This window comes from Macrobrachium rosenbergii, chromosome 9 (assembly GCF_040412425.1).
Source record: "Macrobrachium rosenbergii isolate ZJJX-2024 chromosome 9, ASM4041242v1, whole genome shotgun sequence".
NCBI lineage: Eukaryota > Metazoa > Arthropoda > Malacostraca > Decapoda > Palaemonidae > Macrobrachium > Macrobrachium rosenbergii.
Window position 1 is genome coordinate 22,525,576 of NC_089749.1, and position 21,984 is coordinate 22,547,559.

The following is a 21,984-nucleotide window of genomic DNA, read 5'->3' on the forward strand; positions in this document are numbered from 1 at the left end:
AACCTAGTAAAAGGACATAGCATTCTTGGGCACAGGAGTGTTTGGCCTCCTACCACAGAATAAATTCTTAACTCCTCTTAAAAGTTCAGGTATGTACAGGTAAATTCTTAGAGCTCTAACTAAACATAACTAGAGCTTCCTCTTCAGTGCCTACTACAGCAGTTACATTAGACACTATAACAAACCTGAAAAGAGCCCTGTATAACAGAAAAAAAGAGAGATAGGCATCCCCTTAAACAAAGCACACATTTCAAGAAAGGGCTTAAAGCTCTCTAATAAATTTCACCACAGGAAGAGCTAAAAGAAAAATTGTCTTTTAAAGTTAACTACATCCAAATTCCATCCTAAACGTATACAAACCCTTGGTCTTTACATATGGGATTTACTTTCAGGGCAAGCTGGCGCTGTCCATTTAACTTAAAACATGGTGGATATTGGTAGCTGGCTACTAGCGGAAGGGGAGGAATTCCTTCCATCCAGATGGTACACACCCACTTTTCTTTTTGGCCACGTCTGAGACAGACGTGTGTCTTATGCTGCCTGCAGTTCAACTTAATTCTTTATTACTCTTTTTGTTTTTGAAGATAGTTTTTGTTTTGAGATATATTGCCTACTGTATACAGTGTTGAAATGATGCAACAAGTTCTATTCTGTTACATTTTGTTATTTTTGTTCTTTCTTGGTGCATAGTTATTCCTACACAGTTATGCTACATACAGTAGTTGTTTTGAACTCGTTTTAGCCTATGAGCCTTTCTCTTTGATTCCCTCTCTAACTTTATTTTGCCTTTTTGATATACTGTGACGCAAACCCAGCTTGGTCTTGGTTTGGTGTTTGTTCTTTACTTGTTATACCTTTTTTTTTTATTACGTACGCTTCCAAGAAGAGAGGCCTGTCTCTTCTCAACCTCGTTATATTGAACATCCTTTTTCTAAATCTTTTTTCTGTTTGTTCTGAAGTGTTTTCTCTCTGACTACGCAAAGTTTTTCTTTCAACTACACAATTTACTTGGAATGTTATAATGTTTTAGTCTTTCAGATGATGTATAAATCGAGAAACATCAAGACGGAAGAGGGTTCACTTGCTATAATGTGGTGGTTTCGTAACCATTGTGCGAGACCTCTGCTTTCCTACCAGCATGCATCCCCTTCTCTTGTCACGAAGAAGTGGAATTTGATGTTGCAGGACCTTTAGACAGTTTCCAATTTTGACAAGTCATCTCCACGAGCAGTACAGTAGTAGCTGTTCTAGCTACAGTTCCTGTCTATGGTTCTTGCTCCATCTTTTGGGGGGTGGGGGAGTCAGGCATTTCTATGCTCCCTCTCCTCCTTTTGTTCCTGTTTTGAAGGATGAGAAGTCTCAGGAAGCTTTCCTTGATGAAGTTTCTTCTCCTCCCTCGCTCTTTTCGTCATCATATGCTGTATTGCAGTGTCTTCCTTCTTCCCTTCTAGAGACATTGAGTGGAAGAATACATTGTGACTGGAGGAAGACAACTCACCGTTGGAGATGCTGCCAATGAGCTGCATTCAGCCAGTCTTTCAGTATTTGTTTAAGTGACCTCCTGGGAACACTGGATGCTGTTGACGTCCAGGAGTCATCTTTTGCATCCATGGTTAGAAATGTTGGATCTAGTCAGTACTTGGATAAGTGACATCCTATGAACTTCAGATGCTGTTGGGGTCTAGGAGACATCTTTTGCATCTATGATTCAAGTACAGTATTGGGCTTACCACTTCCCGTCGTTCTGCGTGATTCGTCGGGAGATCAACAGTGTACGAGTACTCCATTTCTAAGGACCTTAAAGGCTACCAAGTGCCCGAAGGCCTTTTGCATTACCATTTAGGACTTCACCTAAAAACTAGTGCCAACAACTTGTTTTTGGTTCTGACTCAGCCAAAAAGTGGTGTCTAGGAGTTCAATTTCTTTTCACTTAATGTATGATCATACAGACATACTCCACAGCTGACATAGTGGACAACAATGCCTTCCGGGAGAGATTCCGGGCTAGATTTCATAAGGTGAGGGACATTGGTCTGCCCCTAGCATTCAGGAAGAACCCTTAGGACAGGTACTAAGGATGGGAATGTGGTCACAACAGACCACATTCGCCTTCTTTTTACCTTCGGGACGTTGCCCATAGACCCTCGGACTCTTTTTCCTTGGGTTCTGTGATGGCTCCTCAACAGTCATGTAGATCACCCAGCTCTTGAGGACAGGTAGCATCTTGCCTTAGGTGTACGGCTGCAAAGAAGAGGTGTGTGTAGGACTGGCCTATCTTTCTCTTTCATACTCTTCTATGGGACAGTTAGCAAACTGTTATGTGCTTATTCAAAGGTCCAGAAGTCTGGCAGTTGAACATCACATATGTTCAACAGATCAGAGGCATGGGGCTCCTTCCTTTGATCTTACATGACCAGGAAAGAGGCCCCAGGTGAGGCGAACTACCAGTCAGTTAAAAGATTTGCTCAGAATCCTCCCATCAAGGAGTAAGTCTCCCATATGTAAAGACTGAGGGTTTGTAAATATGTGGGAACAAATGGCAAATTTTTAAAGCAATTTGTATTTTTCCTAAAATACTAACCTGTGGTCTTTACATAAATGGCCCACCTCTAGCCACCCCTCATTCTGCTTCCTGGGCCAAAAAGGTAAAGTGAATGCATACCATCTGGATGGGATGGATTCCTCCCCTTCCGTCAGTAGCCAGCTACCAATATCCACCTTGTTTTAATTTAATGGGCCGGCTCCAGCTGGCGCTGAAAGTAAATCCCATATGTAAAGACCTCAGGTTTGTATGTTAGGAAAAATGCATATTATTTTTAAAATGTCATATTTCAGGGTTTCCAGCTCCAAAGATCGGAAGACCTCTTTTAAATCTAAGTCATGAAAGGTATTTAAGTTGGTGTGTCACAGAACTGAAGAGAGCATTGAGCAATATCCTTTAACCACTGGATCAGAAAGTTGTCTACATACCTGAGGTATGTTTGGTGGCTATCCCTTGGGACAAGCACCAAGACTGATAAACTTACCACTGTTGTTGATACAATCTAACAGTAGAGGACAGCTGCTATTGAAAAGCCTATAGCCCATAAGAGGCAGTCAGATGAAGCATGTGAAGATTTTGATGGAATCTAAAATGAGACTGTCTAGGAAGATCTTTCCTGGAAGGCATAAGGCAAGGAATCTCTACTGCCAGGAGAGGTAGCTCTGGAAACCATTCTCTTCAGGGAGACCAAGGAGCTATCAACATCATCCTTGGGTTCTAAGTCACTTGCAACTTGCTGAGTACTTTCTGCAAAATTGCAAATACTGTAGAGGAAAAGTGTAAAGGTCTAGATTCAACCACTCTTGAAGAAAATGCATTGAATGCCCATGCCTGAGGATCCTGGCATGGAGAGCAGTAAACTGGGAATTTTGCATCTTGGGCAATCATGAGTAGATCTATATCTGGGGGTCCCTAAAGGTCCCCCAACTTTAGACAGACTTGTAGATAAAGAGATATTCTGATGGGAGAACATGTCCTTTCCTGCAGAGTTGATCTGTGATAACACAGTTTCTCCCTGGGATGAACTGTGGTACAAAAATGATGTTCCTGGACTCTCTCCTCAAGAGAAATTCTCGGTATTGTGCCCCCTTGCCTCTATATGTAAGAAAAAGGTTGAACTGTAGGTACAGACTGCAATCATCTTGCCTCTGACTAGATGTTCCACTCACATAGAACCCTTCAAACAGCCAAAAGCTTCATGTTTATTTGCATCTTGTTCCCCTCAACAGTCCAACTCCCTGATATTCTGACATTCCCCAAATGGCTCCCCAGCAGATCTGAAAAACAATGTGAGGTCTGGGTTCTTGAGGTCTAGAAGCAAACCCATCAGCAGTCTTGACCGATATCCCTGCCAATGAAGAGAACCCAAAAGATCTGAGGGAATTATCACTGCAGTTGAGTCTGGAAGGTAAGACCTGTCCCAAGAGTTCTTGAGGTAAAACTGAACTGTTCTCATCCTTAGATGGGCCTTGTGGACAAACTTCTCTAGAGGGGTCATGTGACCTAAAAAAGACAGCCAATTTTTGGCTGGAGGCTTTTCTAAGGGTTTAAATTCTCTCAACAGTGATAGAAAATTGTCTACCCATCTCTTCTGTTGGAAAACCCCGAAAAGAGTGTCAATCTTCATCCCCAGATAAACAATCAACTGGGTGGGAAGAAGCATAGTCTTGTCGACATTGATCAGAATGCCCAGCACTGAGGTCAGACACAGAAGGCAATATTTCCTTCTCAAGACCACCTACAACAAGTTAGCAAGAACTAACCAGTCGTCCAAGTATCATATAGGGGAACTCTGATTCCTAGCAGATAACTCCATCCCATTAATGGTGCCAAAACATGGGTAAATACCTGTGGAGCCATGCTCAGAAAAAAACACATACCTGTGGAGCCATGCTCAGAAAAAAACACAGAGCTTTGAATTGGAAGAACTTCCATTCAAAGACAAAGCATAGATACTTCCTTGACTAAGGATGGATTGAGACATAAAAGTATGTGTCCTAAATATCAATAGAAATCATCCAGTCGCTCTTCCAGATGGTCACCAGGACTTGACTGGACAACTTCATTGAAACATTAGTCAGACAAACAAACTTGCTGAGAATGAAAGTGTCTTCAGCCCCCTAAGGCCTTGGAAACAAGAAAAAGATTGTAATAACCTGGTGCCTTGTCTAAAACTGGCTGATCTCCCGCAAAATTTGAACTTCTCTGCATGATGAAGGTATGCAGGGAGGATGTAGGGGACACCACCAGGGGTAGAAGTGTGACAAAAGGTACAATGTATCCCTCTTTGAGAACTTTCACCACCCAAGGTCTGTTCCAAAGCTTTGGTAGAAACTCAAAAAACTCTGTAGACAGCTTCCTCCTGAACCTTCAGGGATCAATATATCAATTACAGTTACCTTAGATTGTTACCCTTAATCACCTTACAAGGGCTTACTGGAAGCAAGAGAACTCAAGGATAATTTGGGTTGACAGTTTGCACAGAACTTTCATGCAGGACTGGCTGTAGGTACAGGTGCAGGACACTTGAAGAAATACTTCAAAAGACTGTGCTAAGAATTCCCTCCTTCCCTTATTCAAGATATCTTCGGTGATGGTGTAAAGTCACCACATCGACGTCACCGGAGTGCTTCGAAGGCGTCATTAATTAAGTCTCCGCTGAGCAAGTTTTCTTTGGTGACTTCCCACTCTTCTTCACACTCAATTGCGTCCGCCCTAACGTGCCAGGTCACGCATTTTCTACCATTTCAACTTTATATGTATTTGTCCAACTGTCATAAATTATTGTATCGTATGTTTCTTTATTCGCAGGCATCAAAACTGTATCCATATTGAAGTTCTATATGTTTTTGTATTGTAAATTGTACTTGTTCATCGAGCATATTGTTAACTGTTTTTTGACCTCAGGTCACGCTCAATGTCATTGTCTTCCACGTGGTTCAGCGCCAGTCGGGCCGCTATATAAACTACCTGAATCTGTAATAAACCAGCAGTAACTTTTACCTGCTCGTTTCTTTGCACCTCTTACAGTGGTGACCGCCGGGTATCCCGGAGCCATTAGCGGACGAAACAGCGACTCAGTCTTGGCTCGAGAACTCTCCAACTCTTAGCGGCCTAAACGCGGCGCTGTAACCAGCGTTTGAGCGTGCTGACTCTCGTCGGCAAACCCACACGGGCATTTAAAGTGCGTTTGTATGATACCCCACTCCAGTAAGAGGGTTGGGGGCGAGCATGGATGCGGGTATCCCCTCTCCATGCACTTAACTGCGGACCTCGCGGACTCGGAGGTCTACCTTCTCCCATCTCACCCCGGCGCCCGTCCCGCACCGAGGCCCTCCGCACCTCCCAACCACGCCAGCGCCCGAACACTCCATGACCCGGCAACGGTGGTCGCGAGCCGCCCTCACCATAAAGTTGCCACCTTTTATACCAGGAACCAACGATGTGGCTGCATAGGGTCGAGAGCCACTTCAGGTGGCGCACCCTGACAGCCAATCCTGCAGGGCGACACGCGTGTTACGCGCCCTCCGGAGGACGTATACAGAAAACTTGTCTCGGTGCCGAGACAAACCCCCTCACATACAATGTCGCGAAGAAGATCCTCCTCGGCGTGCTCCCTACCTATCGCCGGCGGCCGCCCGTGCTATTGACCTCGCCGTCAACCCGGCACGACCTCAACGCAAGAGCGCATGGAGCATGGTCGTGGACCTTCTTACACTACCAGATTTCGATGGCAGCGATAGAAATAAGCCTGCCGCAGGAGATCTACCTTCGCCAGCTCCTCGGAGTCCGCGACCCAAATTCCTCACCCCTACCATGCCTCTCGACGACCTCATCAAGCGGCACAGCACCTCACGGACTGCGTGAAGGCCACAATGACTAAAGCGTCCGCGCGTCGGTCAGCTCGTCAGCCGGAAGAAGAAATGGAGCAGGGTGTCAATCAACCCCGTCGCCAGAGGCGCCCACCGACCCACAACAAATGGAGTTCCAGACTGCGTCGCTACCACAAGTGGTTGCAGCAGCGCCCGAAACTGCCTGCCGCCCTGCTCGTTCGCCCGTTCAAAAAGCGGGGGTGGCGGCCCGACCAGCAGTGACAAACCGCCATGGCAACTGAAAAACCCAGGGGCCCAAAACCAGTAGGCTTCTATCTGCGACACTGTCTCCGGCAGGATGATGCTGGTCGACACAGGGCCTTTAGATCGATCTTCCCGGCATCCAGGAGGACGCGGCCAGAAATCAGACCCGGCCGCCTTCCTGACGGCCGCCAGCGGATCCCCATCTCTCCAACGGCACTAGGCCCTGTCAATCTCCATCCTTGGTCAAAGTACTCCTGGGACTTCATCGTCGCGGACGAGGAACCCGGCTCCTGGGGGCCGACTTCCTGGCGCGCCGGCCTGCTAGTCACGTGGGGCGTAAAGCGCCCTCCTCGATACTGACTCCTGCTGGTCTCTCCCATTGCTGGCCAGGACCCACAGCACCACCATCAGCTCCGTCGCCCCCACCAATATGCACACCTGCTGACGGAGTTCCCGAAGTTTTCAAGCCCAAACTTCGACAAGTCCCGGGGCCCCAGCCAAACATGGCATATACAATCACATAAGAACTAAAGGCCCCGACACATGCGAAAGTTCCGAGCTTCCCCACAGCGCCTGCAGGCGGAAGAAGGCATTCGCAGAGATGGGCGGATGGGAATCTGCAGAAAGGCCTCCAGCCCGTGGGCCTCCCCCCTCCACATGGTGCAGAAACCGGACGGCTCCTGGAGACCTTGCGGCGACTACAGACGTCTCAACATTGCAATGGAGCCCGACCACTACCCTTTGCCCAACATGCAGGGACCTCGGCTCTCCTTTCTGGAACCAAGGTATTCACTAAGGTGGACCTTCTTAAATCATACTTTCAGGTACCTGTGCACCAGAGGAGATATACCAAAGGCCGCCATCATCACGCTGTTCGGGTCCTATGTGTTACTTCTCCACCTTCGGATTGAGGAACGCCGGGCGACCTTCCAGCGGCTCATGGACAGCATCCTCGGGGACCTGAAATTTTCGTCTGCTCGTTGATGACATCCTCATATTTTCCAGGTCTCACAGTAGACACCAAAGGCATCAGGGCAGTCCTGCGGCGCCTCAAGAGAATAGCCTCGTCGTCCGTTTTGACAAGTGCACCTTCGGCGCCCAGAAAGCAGACTTCCTGGGCTACGAGGTATCCCCAGCAGGCGTCCGCCCACTCACGTCAAAAGTAGCAGCCGTAACCAGGTTCCCAACCCCCACCTCCATCAAGGCCGTCCAGGAGTTCCTCGGGATGGTGAACTTCTACAGGCGGTTCATTCCTGGGATCGCACACACCACGGCCCGCCTGATGGAAGTTCTCAAAGGCCAACCAAAGTCCCTGTCTTGGGGACCCAGCCAGCAGCAGGCCTTCTCCCTGGTAAGGCCGCCCTCACCGAGGCAACTGCCTTGGCACCAGGATCCCAAGGCCCCTCCAGCTAACAACGGATGCCAGTAACGTCGCCCTGGTGCTGTCCTGGAGCAGCCCATCGCCTTCTTCAGCAAGAAATTCAATCGCAGAGACCCGCTACAGCACCTTCGACAGGAACTCTGGCGATGTACCGCAATCCGGCACTTCAAGTTCCTCCTGAGGGGCGCCCTTCACAATCTTCACAGACCACCAGCCATTGATTCACGCCTTACGAAGCAGGGGGCGCATGGTTTTCAGGCAGCAGCGCCACCTCAGCCATGGCGAATTCACCTGCTCCGTCGTGGTACCTCCCCGGCAGGAAAAATCCCTGCAGACGCCTCCAGAGTCGAGTTGAATGCAGTGCAGCTCGAGTAAACTACAAGACCTCGCCAGAGAACGGGCTGCTGACCCAGAAGCCCCCAGCCTCGCAGACCGCCATCACGTCCCGCCATTGGCGTATGGACGTGACCCTCGCGGAGGCCAAGTCTCTGTGTGACATCAGTGCAGACCCAGCCCGCCCCTTGGTTCCAGCCTCACGTCGCCGCCAGATATTCGACATAATTCGGCCTCTCCATCCTCTGACAGAACTACGGCCAAACTGCTCTCAAAAAGTTTGTCTGTACGGGGGTGCAGAAGGGCGCCATGTCCTGGGCGAAACAGTGCCTGCAGTGCCAGACCAGCAAGGTGGGGCCACACACAGTCGGGTAGGCGAGTTCCCAGCTGGTGAGCGCCGCTTCGGCCACATTCACATTGGCGTGCGTCCGGACCCCTTCCCCCCATCAGGCGGGTCCAGATACTCCTGACGGTGGTAGACCGTTCGACAAAGGTGGCCCGAAGCCACACCTATGCAAGAAGCCACCAAAGCGCGTGTGCGAGGCCCTGCTTTCCAGTTGGGTTGGCCCGGTTGGCGTCGGACCACATCACAACCGGCGGGCAGCGCCCTGGTCAAACAGTTCCACAGATCCCTGAAGGCGTCCCTCATGGCCGCTGCACGCCAAGGACTGGAACACCTCGCTGCCGTGGGTCCTCCTCCGTTTGAGAACCGCCCCCAGAGCCGCGGCACCCGTCCGGGCCGAAAAAACCTACAGGAGCCTTGTGGTACCGGGCGAGCTTGTGACAGAAGATCGCCACACCCCATCACTGCAGAGGCTCCGGCGTGGCGGCAAGTTTGCCTTGCAAGCGCCGACACGGCAGGTCGGCCACCTTCACACCGCCAGAGCTGTCATCCGCCACGTCTTCGTCCAGAGTCGCGCTGTCCGCCGCTACTGACCAGGCCCTACAGGGGCCCTTCCGTGCTGAGCAGAACAACAAGAGCGTTCCTGCTGGCACTCCCTGGGAGGAGCGACTGGGTTTCAGTGAACGCTTAAAGCCCGCCTTCCTGGAGAGCGGCATCGCAGCACCTTCCCGCCAGCCGCCCTTCGCCACGCCCAGGCCCTGCAAATGGTGGGGCGCGACCGCCCCAGGAAGGCCCGCCCACACCAGCAGCCCAGCACCCTCACGCGCGCAGGAGACCCCTCCGTTGTCTTCAAGAAGCCGTGGCACCCTTCAGCGTCCCAGCAGATACATTAGGATTAGTTAGGCGTGTCACGTCTTGGGAAGTATTTGTAAAGTCACCACATCGGCGTCAGCGGAGTGCTTGGAAGGCGTCATTAATTAAGTCTCCGCTGAGCAAGTTTTTCTTTGGTGACTTCCACTTTCTTCACTTTCAGTCACGGCGCCCTAACGTGCCAGGTCACGCATTTTCTACCATTTCAACTTTATATGTATTTGTCAACTGTCATAAATTATGTATCGTATGTTTCTTTATTTGAGCATCAAAACTGTATCCATATTGAGGTTCTATATGTTTTGTATTGTAAATTGTACTTGTTCGCCGCATATTATTGTTAATTGTTTTGACCTCAGGTCACGCTCAATGTCATTGTCTTCCAGCAGTTCAGCACCAGTCCGAAGCCGCTATAAAACCTGAATCTGTAATAAACCAGCAGTAACTTTTACCTGCTCATTTCTTTTGCACCTCTTACAATGGTTTTAAACACTCTGAGGTTAAGGAGCTGATGATAAAGTGCATCAAAAGTGGCTACAGACCACTGAGCTGGAGCTACTTTACAAGATAAATATGAACACTTCTTTAAGACTGAGCTGGTAAAAACATGGGACATGTCTCCCAAAGTGTTGGAAACAGCTCTATTAAGGCAAGGTAAATACTCCAATGACTCATTAATAACCATAGCCCCTTCAGGACTAACATACTGCTTCACCTGGCGCAACAAATGAACAGTTCCACAAAAAGTGTTTTGATTGAATGATATACCAACTCCATGCCTCACTATTTGGTTTTGCTCTTCACTTCATTAGGTCAAGCAACTTGAAAACGCTTGCATCTTGATTTGCAGTTCTACCTTCGTGCATTACATGCATCTCTAAGCAGCTTCACATAACTGAAAACCAAAGCAGTCTCATTTTGAGAACCTGCTTTAAAACATAACACCTACAACATCATCTCAAAATGTGCTTAACAGAATCAAATAACTTCTTCTTACATAAATAGGAGCAGAGTTAGAAGCTAACATAAGAAAGTGCTAATAACCAGGATCATTCTCGGTAAAAAGGTGAGGGTAAAGTACAGCAGTGCAATCTATCAAGCCCTTAAAAACCAATGGAGAATCCTCTGAATCAGGGTAAAAATCTGTCAAGTCTCAACCAGCAGGGGCAGAAACTGAAAAATCCACAGATGAAGACAGCAAAGTGGCAAGCACCTGAGCTAGTCATGTACCTGGGACCACCAACAATGATCTCAAAGGAAGTGGTTGAAAAACACCAGATAACTAGTAGATGAGGAGATGACTGATTGGGAAGAATCTCCTACCTTGCACTTCAACAACAATCTTAAAGAGAAAAAAGCTTCAACTTGAGAGATGCCCCTACTGAGGCTAAAGCAGGGGGCACCTGTACAACACAAGAAGAGGCAGAAGAGGAAGTGCTGATAGTACAAATAAGTAGAGTTGTCAACAGGTGAGGAATGCAAGGAAATACAGGGAAGGAGTGAGTAAGAGGGGGAGGGTTAACGTCAGACACTGAAGAAATAAATGATGCAGGGTGAGTAAACAACTAAACAACCAAAGTACTGATGTATGGTTCTGAAACTATCAAAGTAACTGGAATACTGCGCCCTAGATAATTCACCAGTATCACATACATCACTGTCACTCTTGCCAGATGATAACATACAAGTCAGCTGACAAACGTGCTTAACTCTACCAAATAAATCTTTCGGAGAACAAGTCAATTTCCAGACGATAGATGCTTTACGGAGACGCAGCTAAGGGTACAGACCTCCATCCTGAGACATGTGGTTCCTTGGCAAAAGAGATCTATTGTCACAGCAGTCCAGTGGGCAGGCTACAAACAGACTAGGGCTCCAAAAATGATTGATCACTATGGAATAGAATGGAATATAAAATTTACGCCAAAGGACAAGTGCTGGGATTATGAGGTCATTCAGCACTGAAAGGGAAATTGAGAGTAAAAAACTTTAAAAGGTGTAACAGGAGGAAAACCTCAGTAGCACTATGAAACAATTGTTAGGAGAGGTTAGAAAGTACAATGGAAGAAACAAAATATGAACAAATGCACAGTAAAAGGAATGAAAGGGGTTGCAGCAAAGAACCTGAAGTAAAGCCTACAGTCCACCAGGCGAGGTGCATGGATGGCACTACCCCCATACAGGAATCAATTACTATGGGGGAAACAGCAATCCTTACCCATAATATACTTAGTCAAGTGCCTAACAGACAACAGAAATAAACTTACCATACATCTTTGTCAAGTTTACCGATCTATTTCTCCTGAATCACAAAGGGAGCATTATAAGGCAGAGCAGTAGTGTGAGAAGTAACACTGTAAGAAGAGGGAATAGACAGAGTAGACTTATGACCAAACCTAACTGTCTTCCATCTTCCGATACTTCCAAAAATTATTAATTTTCTCATTAGACCACTCCTTACATTTTTTATGAGAAGAAGAATCACTCATTACCCTAACAAGTAACACACTGTTTGATCATCATTCCCAATTAAATTCATTCAGGTTACACAAAACTCACTCCTACAGAACCAACACTTTTACCTATGCTTGCTTTAGATGACAATGCAAAACAGAAAACAAGCACAATACCCTACATGAGAAAATCAGCCAAATATAGTCGGAATCAGTACAGCCACTCACCTTTTGAAGATGGACAAGAAGAGCTTTTGACAAGAACATATACATTCCAACACCATCTGGTGGGAAACAGATGTTTATAGACAGTCCATCCATGTTACCCAAGCACTATTCTTTTGTTTATTTTGAATGTTGATCACACCTAACAGTGCAAAGATGTAAGCTAACATTAACAGTAGGTATGATTCATTCCAAATAATTATATATATCAATATCTAACACCCAAATTATGCTGACAATAAAATGTCACAACAGACATTACATACAGTGTTTTACCTGTGTTATGTCCCATTTTTAAATTTGGGAACAAATCTAAATATAGATCACTTCAGCGCTTGGATATTTTAGAATAAAGGGAAAACTTGGGGAATTCTAATGCTGCAGTCATGAAACAATACCAACTGGTTGTGATTTGACAATAAAAAACATGAAGAAAGGTTAATTTATTGGAAAGTCTTTGCACTGGAAATATTAAAAGCAAAAATCACACCCTAGTAGCATTTTCATATCAATTACAAACCATAGTCTTACAAAATTGCATTGCTTCCCTGTCTTGGCAAGTTAGCAAAATTCCAAATTCAATCTACAGGACCTCTGAAGAGATGATTATGTATGAACTGAAGCAGTACCATTCCTCTTTCAATTTCACTTATCCCTTAACTTCTTTCAAGAATTTCCATACATTCTTCACTAATTCAAATTATTTCAGTCATCATTCATTATTTTTATATATATATGAATAGTAAGTCATTACTTTACCAACCTCATCATAAATCTTACCCAACATTCATATAGCTGTAAGTGTTTGAGCTTCAACTTATTCAACTGTTGGAAGAAAGAAAATACTGTACAAGGTTGTGCCAGCCAGTCTCAACTTGTTTACCCTCCCTCCAGTAGGTAATATTAGAGTGACTCCATTTTCCATCTTAGTTTTCTTCCGCCAGCTTGAGAGCTCTGGCTGCTGGGAAAATATTTGGATACTTTTTTGTGTGCAACACTGGGTTTTTGGTTAGCCCTATCTTTACTGTCTAGAATGTCCTCATTATATTGTAGGGCAATTTCTGAAACCAGATATTGCAGAATCAGTGTGAGAACCATTTGTCTTGGACTAAGCAGGACAACTGTCACATACTACACTCTTATAGGTATACTATACCCTTATAGGTAAAGTATGAGACTTACAAATCAATGTATTGACTACAACAATTGGTCTACTAATGATATGAAGAACATATCAAGCACTGGAAAAGGAGAGTAAGAAGGTACAAGAATTATTTAGTGAAAGAGGTTTGTCTTGATGTGGAACAGGTAGCAACAGGCCTAGATAGTCAAGGAGTGTTCCCAATGTGAACACCTGAGCAACCCTACATACTGGTGACTATACGTGACCCTCCTCCCCTTCTTCCTACATCCCCTAAACCTTCTCTCCATCCTCATCCTTCCTTTTTGTCTCATGGTTCAAGCTAAAATGCAACATTTAGTTCCTTATGGCCTCTACAGCAGAATTGGTAAAATGTCAAAAAGATGACAGAAGCAAGGCTGGTGATGTCAACAGTTTCATATTCCTTGACCACAAGAAAGGGTGTGTCTGAGCCCCAGTCTGTAAAGGAGCCCGTGTTAGTTCAGTATCTGTCAGAGTTATCTGCTAAGGAACCATGTTACAAGAGTGCAAAGAGAGATTTGCTAGCTTCCACTTCCCTCTCCTCCACTTCCCTTTAATGCATTCTGGTTGCTATGCTCCCCAAAAGAACTTTTGGGCTGAGGTAAATCATCTGTACATAATTCAGCATCTTCGGAGCAGCACAAGTAGCCATTTTAGGCAGTAAATCCATTAGTGAATTTGTCTCAAGAGCTGATTCTGACTTACAGAATACAAAATTAGGTCTTGGTAAAAAAGGCAATTAACCTGCCATCTTTATTTATTCTGACTCCTTCTAGTGGCACCATGGCACCACACATTTCTTTCACTCTCCATGTTCCTCAATGTGTTTTTTTCCTCTTTTGCAGCTACTAATTTTTCAGCCTCTTCCAACATTTTGGGCCTCTTTTCTCAGCCGTCTGCAGTGTCTTATGGCACATTTGACAAGGCTTAGGAACAGAATCCTGGAGTTAGAAGATATTTAGGGAGGGATATGTGATTCCCTTTCACTCAAGACCACCTCTAGCAGAGTCTCCGGTAGCATTTCCTGGTTATCTTCAAAATTCAGTTTCTGACCCTTGCAAGAGGTCACAAAACTGTTACTTAATTCAGCCAGCAAACCAGTATTGGAGTTCTCACTGGTTTCCACATCACTCTCTTCTTGGTCTCAAAGGTAACCAAAGGCCAGAGACCAGTTGTGGATCTTTCCAGCATCCACAAATTTGAAGTTTTAACCAGATTTTCCATGGAATCAACCAACTTGGTCCTAGCAGCTGTTCAGGAAGACAATTGGATAATTTCAATGAACTTGTTAGAAGCTTACTTTCATGTCCCCATACATAATTTTTCTCATAATTTCCTCCACTTAGGTTTCAATGGCCAAGTTTTTTGTTTGATGACAAAATTTTTGCTAGGCAAAAACAATGCTTTAGCACATCAACTAAGCAGGAAGGGCCTGATTTTACCGACAGAATGGTCATTACATCCACAAGTATATCTGGAACTGTGGAAACTGTAGTAAGTTCCCAAACATAGATATGTTTGCAAAGATATCACTGTTAATATGTTAACATAATATCCACAACTACAAACCTGCCAATCTATTGCTATCCCTACCAGGACCTCAAGCTTGGATGGTCTAATCTAGACTTATGCATTCCCTACCTTCTCCCTTCTGAGGCAAATTTCGAACAGATTCCAGAACTTCAAGAATGCGAAAATGACCCTCATAGGCCCTTGGTGGCCACAGAGAAAATAGTTCCTGGACCTAATGTCTATAGTGGTAGATCAGTCTAGTTTTCTACCTCACAGACCAGATCTACCCATACAATTGCACACGTTACAGTTTCTTCAAAGCCCCTTATGCTTCAAATAACCACTTGGACTCAATCACCTCCAATGAGCTAGGGGATTTTTGAGCCAGTCTTGGAAATCTCTATTCAAATCCCAACGAGAATCAACTAATGAGCTCCATCAAAGACAATGGTACACTTATTGGAATTGTCATCAGTCTTCCAGTTCCTCAGTTATACCAAGAAACTGTTCATATTAGCACTGATATCTCTAACGATATGGATATTCAAGAAGTCCTTTGAGCATTCAAAATTTAACACCCTAATCCTCCTCCAAGATATTCAAGTTAGAATTTAAGATATAAAACTAACTAACTAACCCTTTAAAAGAACTTAACTACCAAAAATCTTTCTGGACAGCATTAGTCATGACAAAAAGAAATACCTAACTGCAAGTTTTTTCTCTAAGGCTGGCTCTTTAAATGGTGACTGTCCTATCCTTTTTGACTTTTCAGGGAAAAAAATGTGAAAGCCAAATTCCTCCCTCGCTCTGAATCTGAAGTGAAGTAAAGAATGAAGAAGAGGCCCATAAGTCCAATTACATGTCCTTAAGCTATATTTATGCAGAGTTAAGCCTTAAAGGGGAAAGTTAGGTACCCAAGTACAGTATTCCTATGCCTAAAAATGCCATGTCCTTTTTTATTTGATCTTTACTTTGTAAAGTTCACAGTAATGTAAACGAGTCCTTTCTACCTGTTCTCAAGGTAATGATACATGCATCTCACTATTTAAAGGACATGGGGATAATTTCTGGAAATTGGTCTACATTAAGCCCCATAGTTGCTGCTGGGACTATTTTAGCTTGATCTGCAAGGGAAAGACCCTTTCCACCTCTTTTGAAGTCATGATATTGAGTTATCAAGAGTGTCAAGGTATACAATGTTGTGTACAAGCACATACTTTCTGTTCAGTAGGAAATATTTTAGTTTGTTCTCGTCTCTCCTGATGTAAAAAACAGTCTTGGACAAGAGATTACTTCCTAGTTTGATAGTAAAGGAAATTTCTTTATAATGATATCTCCAACTATGGCAATCCCTATGAGGTCCATTATTCCTGATGTCAATCCTCAACTGGAGGCAGCACCTACCAGCAGAATTACCTAAATCCGGTAAGTCACTCATTTGGTTTGACTTTTTAACCAATCATGTTTTTCTATGGGTTGGGTTCATCACACTTGATGAGTGCTGCATTAACCGACCATCCTTGTCCTTGTTGTAGTCAGCTATATGAATGTTAGGTAAAATTCTTACAAATAATACTAATTCCTATACCAAAACCGATTACTTCTATACTTACTTGACATTAATAATACTCCACCAGCCTCCCCTAAAACCAGTGGGCAAAAACTAACTGAGGCAAGGAGGATGCAGTCAATATCATTACAGTACCTACCAGAGGGAGGGTACACAGGTGTCAAGACATGTTGGTACAACCCTTTATTTCCTTCATTTTTCTCAATTGTTGAATGAACCAAGGTTCCAAAAACATATAGCTATATGAGGGTTAGGTAAGTAAAGAAACAATTTATTTTAATATGAAAACTGGTACAGTATTTCCCCTGTAGTACTGTATTACGATTTACGAAGAGATTTGTTTACTTCAATACATGCCTTCAGCTACAGTATTTGAGTTTTACAACCCATTTTCTTTCTTTTTAGGCCTAAAACTCCGTACTCAGCCATACTGGAACAAGCAACCTCTTTCTGTCTCAGGAGCTTTATATGTACTGCACTCAGCCTATCAATTCTGACATAAGGAAAAAAAAGTATACCTTAGTTTTACCAGACCACTGAGCTGATTAACAGCTCTCCTAGGGCTGGCCCTGAAGGATTAGACTTATTTTTACGTGGGCAAAAACCAATTGGTTACTAGCAACGGGACCTACAGCCCATTGTGGAATCCAAACCACATTATAGCGAGAAATGAATTTCTATCAATCTCTGAAACTGTACTTATTTTGCATCTTCTGTTTTCAAGGCCTTAGCTGATCAACCCTGTGAGACCTAAATAAATTTCCTCGGTGGTTTAGTTAAACTTCTTAAAAAGGATTTAGCTGTAAAAGAAGCATCCATTTCAGGAGCTCCTTCCAGAAGTACCCTCACAAAAATCAATTCTCGTTACTGCTACTTAGGTGCATTAGAATGACAAAGTGGCTTAGGAGAGACTTACAAATTTTCACTATCAGAACACTTGCTGGTCCCACTTTCTCCTATCTGTCACATGTAATAAAAAAATGATATTTTAATGATAAAATAAAGTTTGTTCATACTTACCTGGCAGATATATATATATAGCTGTATTCTCCGAAGTCTGACAGAATTCAAAACTGCGGCAATAACGCAGGCCGGAGCAGGTGGTTAGTACCATTCCATGCTTGGGAGGCGGGTATCAGAACCATTCCCATTTTCTATTCAGATTTTCTTAACGCCACTGACTCCTGAGGGGAGGGGAGGGCAATATGAATATATTCTGCCAGGTAAGTATGAACAAACTTTATTTTATCATTAAAATATCATTTTGTTCATGAGACTCTACCTGCCAGATATATATATAGCTGAATACCACCTTTGGAGGGGGGGCAATGCCAAGAATTAGGAAAACCAATTATTGGTAAAACTATTTTGGTTTCATATCTGATAGCGTAGCTGACTGAGTGGTTACTGTCACTCTAGTCTGCTTCTGCTTACTAGAGAACCCAGCGGGTAGTGACCTATATAGCTGGCGACTTCTAGATGATCTGTCAACGGGGCGTGACCACAATGTGACTAGACTCATAGACCATACAAAGAGGACAAAAGAGCATTACTAACCACCTAGCAACACCCCAAAGGCGTTAGTTGCAAAGTTAAAGACTGCACTCCAGTAGTCGACCCAACAACCATAAAAACACAATTAAAAAGGGGATAGGATCAGAGTTACCCCCTGTCCCCAGGTTACTGAAGCAGCAATGTATGGTCCCAGCGAAAAGCAATTTCTGTATGCTACCAAACATCTTGCCAAGAGTGTGAGGTAAACACCGAATTGACTTCGGCCAAAATGTGGCACTAAGAATGTCACTGAGTACCATATATTTTTTCGAACATGCATGGAGGTAGCAACTTTGCCCTCACCTGCGTGAGCGTTAACTCTCAACAAACTTGAAGTTGGAGTCGTCACAACTAGAGTGTGCATCCCACGATTTAAAACCTAATGAAGAATGCAGTGCATTCTTCGACATAGGACTAACTGGTTGCCTCACAGAACACCATAAAATATCCAAGGACCACGAGTGTCCTGTGTTCTTTTAAGGTAGTACTGAGAGCTAACTGACATAGAACTTCCTCTCAGGTTCCTGTCAATAAGGTCTGCTAAACCTTTAATTTCAAAGTATCTGCAGCCAAGGTTAGAAGACCTATCATTCTGTCAAGAACTTAGGCTTAAAGAATAGACAGCATTGTGTTCCTGAAGCCCACACATGGCCCGAACTTCGCTCACTCTCTTAGCCCGTCGCCACAGCCGTGAGGAATGCCGTTTCGAGTAACATCCTTAAGAGATGCAGTGGAGAGGCTCAAAGGACTAAACATCAAAACTTGAGCACTACGCCAAGTTCCAAGCAGGGGAATTAGCTGAGGAACCTTGGGGGCGTCTTGAAAGAGCTCGTAAGATCGTGGAGGTCCTGGCTGTCAGACAAATCTAATCCTCTGTGTCTGAATACAATCGAAGCATGCTCCGATAACATGATAGTCGGAACTGCTATACTCTAGTTTTTCTCTTGGTAAAGGAGAAAAATCCACAACCACAATCACAGTGATAGAGGAAGAGGAAAAGCCCTTTCTCTACACCAACCTTTTTTAAGGTTGCTCACTTCGCTAGATATATCCCTTTAGATGAAGAAAACTTCTGGCTCTGCGATGGCCGGTGCCACCTGGCCAGAAACCCCATCGCTCTGACCAAGTTTGATAGTCTGAAGCAGTCAGGTTCAGGAGCGGGAGACTGAAGATATCTCGCGAAGTGGGTTTGTTTGAGCAGGTCTGCTCTCATAGGAAGGGTCCTCGGAACGTCTACCAACCAGAGAAAACTCGAGAACCAGTGGTTGAGGCCAAAAACGTGGGGATGAGAGTCATCCTCGTCCTTTAGAGACCGCGAACCATGTGATGACTTCTCCCAGAATTTAGAAGCGGGGAAAAGCGTAAACATCTATTCCGTCCAACCCAGAGAAGAGTATCTATCGCAACTGGCTCCTGGCCGAGTACAGATGAGCTTTATAGAGGGGAGCCTCGCTGTTCTTGAGGTCGTGAAAGATCCACAAGATGGCGACCCCAAATTCAATAATCTTGCAAACCCCTCCTGATGAAGGGTCCATTCCTTCGGCAGGAGTTGATGGCCAACAGAGCAGGTCTGCTCGAACATTTTCGACCCCTGCAACAAACTTGTGAAATTGAAATGTTGCGAGCATAGGCTCAAAGAATAATCTCTTGCAAGGCTGAACAGGAAACAAGTAGTATTGTCCCCGTTTGCTAGAACTACACGTTGCAAACTTGGACCTCAAGAATTGGCTAAAAGATAGCCGCCAAATCTTTTGAAGTTGATGTGCCAGGACACCTGTTCCTCTCCAGTTTCCTAACACTTCCTCTCCCTCTGTGTTGCCCCCAACCTGTTGACGATCTGTCGGAAAAACAACACTAGGTCGGGGTTCAGAAGCTGAGGGAGATCCCTCTGCAATTTCCTCGTTGGATCGAGCCACTACAGATCCTCTTTATATAAGGAAGAATTCTCAATTCCCTCTTTCAAGTCTTCCTTGCTTTGCCAGTTCTCAACAGAAAGAAACTGAAGAGGCCTGAGATGTACAGACTCCCCAGTGAAACAAACCTCCAGCGAGGAAATGGTCCCCAGCAGACTCATTCATTCCTCACCGAGCATGTTTCCTTTCCCAAGAAGGCCAAGACTTTTCGTACATAGAAGTTGCGTTCTTGCGACGAGACAGCTATAAAAACTCGCTGAATACATCTGAATTCCAGACACAATGGACAGTGAGGGATCGCTGCAACTTTTCCACAGACCAGAAGTCCCAGGGACTTCACGAGTTGCAGAGTCAACTGAGTCCTCCAGATACCTTAAACGATCATTTCGAATCAACCAGTCGTCAAGTAGAGTGAGATCTGACGTGCGACAGGTGCAACTGCATCGCAACGTTTTTCATGAAGTGTAAACACTCTCGGAGCAAAATGCGGCGTAAGAGCATCTGGTGTTCCCATGCGGTCACCATCAAGTACTGACCAGACCCAACGTTGCTTAACTTCACTGATCGGACGAGAGCGGTGCTTTCAACGTGGTATGGCCGTTGTGCAGAGTTCAGCAGAGCCCTGAACTGGTACGTCCTAGTCCCCCCAAGACAACCTGAGATACTTCATCGAACGTGGATGAATGAGGCGTGAAGATAAGTATCTTGGAGATCCAAAGATACCATCCAATCCCGGGATGAAGGGCCTTGTATTGACTGGCGAGGTCTCCATCTTGAACTTTCCTTCCGACCAAGTTGTTCGACTTGTTGACATCCAAGACGGGTCTCCCAGCCTGCTGAAAGTTTTGGGACTAGAAACAATCTAGGTAAAATCCGGGGAACAGCGAGTCGAGACCTGTTCCACTGCTCTCCGCTGAACATCTGTTCGAGCAGGTCAAACAGAATTTTTCTGTTTGACAGGGAAGGCAGTGGGAAACAAAAACAAAGGAGGAGGGAGACAGGAAGGGAATCAAGTAACCTCTCTCTAACAGTAGGAGGGACAAAATCTGCCCCTCACTCTTTCCAGGCTTGTGCAAAAATGAAGCCTGGTTGCTAAGGGAGCCTGGAGATGAGGAATCACTTGCTACCTCTCTTGAAAGTGACATTCCTTCAGGGAAAAATCCTCTCTCGTGGTGGTCTCATGTTGCTTCCCATGGAAGCCCCTTTGTTTGTGGCAAATATTTAGCTTTTCGTTTACTTTTGTATCATTGAGACGGTGCAATCGTTATGAAGGAGATGCAGTTTGAATGTCGATAACTTTAGTTTGAGAAAACGCGATATTTTTGCTTCTCTGTGTATTTATTTGCTTGCTTTTATGACATATGGAAAAGCCACAAAATAGACCTGCAAAGTAATATAACCGTAAATGAAGCTAAATGAAGCGGTGTCAAAACACGGCTCAGGATGGGCAGCGCGACGTCTTACTTAGTCAGCTCTGAGCTGCTACTGACCGACTGCCACTGACTGCCTCGGCATTCCTGTCTTCGCTGATTATATTTTCGATCCAGGTTGCCATAGATCGCATTAGATATTATTATTTCATAGCTAAAAGGAAATTACTACTGACAGGATTGACAACATCATTACATTATACGAAAAATGTAATTTTGACTATGATAGGTTACTGTTTTGTTTATAACTCCTAACTGGTGGCGAACTTTTAAATAAAACTTTCTGAAAGATAGTCAGGATATGTATGATGCCATATATAAAATATCCCAGAAAATTTGATTTCGATTTTTTTTCAAAACGCTCCCTAAGACAAAGACAACTGCGAAGGTGGAGAGAGGGCGAAGGTTGAAAGTCTCAGGAAACAGATCCCAAAAAGCCAGAGTCTGATAATCAGAGGAAGAAGGGTGAAAAGAAGTTTCTCTTCATACAAAGGCTGTGACGAAAGGATGTTCTTCCGCGGCTGGCAGGTCTTGAGTGAGTGGTGAAAGTAATTCCGATTCGCCCGATCGTGGCGGGAACTCCAGCGAGCGAAAAAGTCGATCAACGAGTCGTATAATAA

The 21,984-nt window shown here is 44.8% G+C and overlaps 1 pseudogene; it reads right to left on the reverse strand.

Annotated features, from left to right (window-relative positions):
* Positions 1–20,423: 20,423 nt before the first annotated feature.
* On the reverse strand, positions 20,424–20,539 carry LOC136842183 (5S ribosomal RNA; annotated as a pseudogene).
* Positions 20,540–21,984: the final 1,445 nt, after the last annotated feature.